Source organism: Protopterus annectens, chromosome 8.part0, assembly GCF_019279795.1.
Source record: "Protopterus annectens isolate FY-2018-M chromosome 8.part0, PAN1.0, whole genome shotgun sequence".
In the NCBI taxonomy this organism is placed as follows: Eukaryota; Metazoa; Chordata; order Ceratodontiformes; family Protopteridae; genus Protopterus; species Protopterus annectens.
The window spans coordinates 71243000-71247999 of record NC_056741.1 but is presented as its reverse complement, the minus strand read 5'-3'; positions in this window follow the sequence as shown (position 1 = coordinate 71247999).

The window sequence follows — 5000 nt, the reverse complement described above, 5'->3', positions numbered from 1 at the left end:
AGAGGCTGGACTCTGCCCTTCTGAGCTAGGAATTTCTGGTTAAAGGTTTATAGTGCCTGAATATTTGAACTGTATCTTACTGAAATTGGTACACCTTGTTTGCTGTAGCATAGACTAGATCCAGGCCTGCTGAATCTAGCTTTATTTATATGCTTGTTGTTTGTTTGCTTGTTATTTCCTGGAGCTAATTCCACCTAATCTGGCTTCTCAGCGCTTCTGTGGATCACTAGTGATATCTGCATTGCTTACTGTACTTATTGCCTTGTTTCACTTGAAAGAAAGTTACTGTTTGTCGTTTTTGCATTTAAGTTACCTGTAACACATTGCACTTAAGTTACCTGGCACTTGCTCACTAAAGCAATTATATAAGTCAGCACTAAAAATTAAAAGCACTACACCCTCACTCCCCACTGGCCCTGGTTTTCAATTATTAAGGAATTCCCAATATTATTCTAGCATGTCCAAAGGTGAGTTGTCAATCTCCTCTCTGGTCCATCTGGTGAATCTGGGAATCTTGAGGCAATGTTACAACTGCCTCATGTACACAGACAACCCTCTCCTCCTCCCAACAAATTCCAACACATGTGAGAGATGCAACCATATAGCCAAACTGGAGGCTAAGCTCTCTCAACTCAGTACTGGCATAACCAGTCAGGAGGAGAAGGAAACCACACTCACTACAATTCCAGTCTCACATAGACCTACCACGACAGCAAACCAAACAAATAATCACACCAAAACATACTCGGAGGCTCTAAATAAAGATCTGCCGAAGCAGCAGAGACCTCCAAAGCAGACACCCAAGCAGCCGCTACCCCAAAACAAAACACGTGCAACACATATCTCACAAAGCCAGTGTGCCGAACAGTCACATCCCTTAAGACTAAACAACACACCTGATACACTTGTAATAGGTGACTCTATCGTCAGGCACACTGACGTCCCGCTCACCAGGCTGAACAAGGAGAGGGTCACGGTGAGCAGCCTGTCGGGCGCTAGGATCCGCCACATAACACAAGCACTCAGGTCACTCCAAGGCAAGTACAAATATGACTCAGTCATTGTCCATGCTGGTGTGAATGACCTGAGACGTACCTCCCTGGACTACATGAAAAGAGACATAAAGGAGCTCTCTGAGCATGTAGCCCAGCCAGTATGACCCTGACCTTGAGTAGCATCTTACCCTCACCAAGAATGATGCCACAATATGAAGACAAGATGATCAATTTCAACAATTGGCTTAAGTACTGGTGTCATTCAAAGGGGATCCAATGCCTGTCAGCTTGGGATGATATGCTCGACAAGCCACGATGCTTCGCTAGGGACGGCTTGCACCTGTCAGCCCTGGGCTTTCGGATATTGGCAAAGGCTCTTCCTACCCCCATAGTGCCTTTTTTAGGCAAGGCTCAAAAGACAAACCCACCTCCATAGGTATCACAAGGGATAAGAAACTAGGAGTAATGCTACTCAACGCCAGAAATCTAAACCTCAAGATGCACGCACTCGAAACTCTCCTTAGCATGGAGAACATCGATATCTGTGCAGTAACAGAAACCTGGTTCAGGGCTCCCGAGAGCACCCCAGCACTACCAGGTTATACCTCATACCATGCTTTTCGGCCCCAAAACTTGGACCGAACAACAAAAGGAGGGAGAGTATCGATATTCATCAAAGATACCCACACCTCCAGGTTGGTGGCAAAGCACAAAGCATCAGAGACTATCCATGTGCAACTAACAGTGGGTAAAACTGCCTTCCAGTTTATAGCCTGCTACAGACCACCCTCCCAAACCCAGGAACCCCACTCGGCCTTCCTGAGAACACTGGAAAATATGAAGGTCTCTCCAAACACCATTATATTGGCGACTTCAACTACCCAAACATAGACTGGGAGCATTACTCTAGCTCCAACACCTAGCCCAAAGGTTCCTAGAATTTATAAACTCAAATGCTATGGAACAACTTGTTACCACTCCCACAAGAGGGGAAAACATACTGGACCTGATCATCACCAACATGGGGACTCTATACTCCAGACCAGAAGTGTATCCCTCACTGGTAAGATCAGACCATAAACTAATCTCACTGGATATTCACATCCTGACCCCACCCCCTGCCCAGAAAACCACAGTGAAAAACTTCTCTAAAGCAAATTTTACACTCCTCAAAACTGAGGTAGAATCCTTCAAAGCCCCCGGGCCTATGGAAAATACAGCCCAGACCGCAGAATCCTTTACAAACGCATTCTATGAACACCTTCAGGAATGCATGGATCATGCGATCCCAAATAAAACCAAGACCCAATCCTCCAAAGGCAGACATCCTGTCTGGTGGACCCCAGCCATAAACAAACTATACAATAGAAGGAGGAAGCTACTACATGATAGAGCAAAATCCCAAAAAGGGAAGGCATCTCTGATCAGTATTAGCAAAAAACTACGGGAACTCATAAAATCGTCTAAGGCCAGCTTCGAGAGAAAAATTGCACAGGACACTAAGAATAATCACAAGGCTTTCTTTAGTTATGTTAGGAGCCTGGGTGGTAATTCCCAGATATACTCAGAATTAGTCCAAAATGACAAAAAATACACCAAACCCACAGACATTGCCAACATCCTAGCTGACAGGTTCAGCGCAAACTTCTCCCCTCCCACCAAAGGGCAAATATCTATCCCAGCAGAGTGCTGCCCCCTGACATCTCAGATGCTCAGGTAAGAGCCGCCCTCTCCAAAGCAAAAAACATAGCATCAATGGGACCAGACGGTGTCCCGGGCTGCATCCTACATGAACTCCAAGAAGAGCTAAACCCAAACATAAAACTACTGTTCAGTCTCAGCATTACTACAGGATATGTGCCCAAAGAGTGGCGTACAGAAACAGTGGTCCCTCTCCATAAAGGTGGTGCCTCAACGGATCATGGAAACTATTGCCCCATAAGCCTGACTAGCTTGGTCTGCAAAGCTATGGAAAGGATCATCATGGACCTCATAAATAAAGATATTGGGGACCTACAAACACTGGATCCTACCCAGTTCGGCTTTGTTAAGGGCAGATCCTGCCTCTTAAACCTGGTTGATTTCTTTGAAACAGTCACCAAGGCCATTGACGAGGGGAAGGTGATCCACACAGCCTACCTGGACCTCGCAAAAGCCTTCGATTCAATACCCCACTCGGGCATTATAGATAAGCTCACCAGCTTAAATATAAACCCCTATGTCACTAGATGGATTGCAAATTGGCTCAAGGACAGAACCCACATGGTTAGAATTGCTGAAGCCATGTCAGACTCCAAACCAGTTACAAGTGGTGTCCCACAAGGCTCAGTCCTGGGACCTCTCTTGTTCGGTATATATATTTCTCGGAGGTACAGGCCAACATGGAAGGACTGTGGCTGACCAAGTTCGCAGATGACTGCAAATTGGGTGCCATAATCGACTCTCCAGCCGACACATGCATCCTCCAAAAGGGCCTCATAGAAACAGACAACTGGTGCCAGAGACATGGCCTCAAGCTAAATGCCAAAAAGTGTATAGTCATCCCCTTTGGCAAAAACAAAGTGCCCACAAATTACCACATAGGTGGTAATCCATTAAGTACAGAAGAAGTAATTAGGGACCTGGGGACCCAAGTTGATAGCAATCTCTCATTTGACAACCACGTGGCCAAAGTGGTTAGAAAAACATTTTATATAGCCCACCTAATCATGAAGAGATTCACATCTAGATCAGGGGACGTCATCGTGCCTCTTTACTCATCCCTCATCAGGCCCATAATTGAGTACAATGCCCCTTTTGGGATGTACCTTACCAGACACCTGCAGCAACTGGAAAGACCCCAAAAGTACCTCACCAAGAGGATCAAAGGGCTCAAACAGATGCCATATGCTGCCCGGTTAAATAAAGAAACTCCAGCTCTACTCAGTGGCATACCGCCTGTTCAGAGGCGATCTGTGCCTGACGTATAAAGCCATGTCCAACCCAGAATTAATGGACATGCTGCACCTCAGAAAATCCAAATCCCATCGAGCTACGCTTGAGAGACTTGAACCTCAGCACTGAAATAAATAGGACATGCTGGAGGGACAGATTCATAACCCAGAGGCTCCCTTCACTCTGGAATAAAATCCCAGTCCAGGTTAGGCAGAGTCCCTCATTGACTCTCTTCAAGAGGAATCTTGATGAGTGGATGGGAGATCATAGGTTTACCCTGGGTATCACTTCTGTGTCACTGTTAGACAGAGGCACAGTATACTATCCTCGAAAAAGGGCATAGCAAAATAAATTTAAAATGGTTGGCGAAAGCCAAACACATTCTGGCTAGGCTTATAAATGCCCTAGGGCAGATAGCCTAGTATGAACCTATGAACCTATGTGTGTCCATGTGTGTGCATGTGTGCACGCACGTGTGTGTGTGAGTGTGCATGTGTGCGTGCATGTGTGTGTGTGTGTGTGTGTGTGTGTGAGTGTGCATGTGTGCGTGTGTGTGTGTGTGTGTGTGTGTGTGTGTGTGTGTGTGTGTGTGTGTGTGTGTGTGTGTGTGTGTGTGTGTGTTTATGTTCTTCTGGGGGAACTTTTTGCCTATGATACCATTTCCCCTAAGGCCAACCATGTATTTAGGATTATTGTAATGTATCATCACTGCAAATAAATGTCAGTTACTGTAAACACCCATCTGTGAAATGGGGCAATATATCATTGTACATAGACTTATCAAATTACAAGCTTGTTTCCTGCCTTTCCTGTAACTAGTCTAGTCCAGATACAGATTTGCTGTATCCAGGACTGTTTGTAAGCTTCTGAGGGATGCCAAAGTCTGCTCTTCAATTTTTCCCTTAGATCTGCTAGTTCTCTCCTCTCCTGCACTTTTACTACCTTATTAGTTTAGCACTTTACCAGACTTCTTGTAGCAATTATTGTAGCACACAAAAGTGCTACCAGCACTAGACATTCTACAAGGAAATAGGCTCCAGTACTTATTATTAATGCCCACCCCTCCGAACA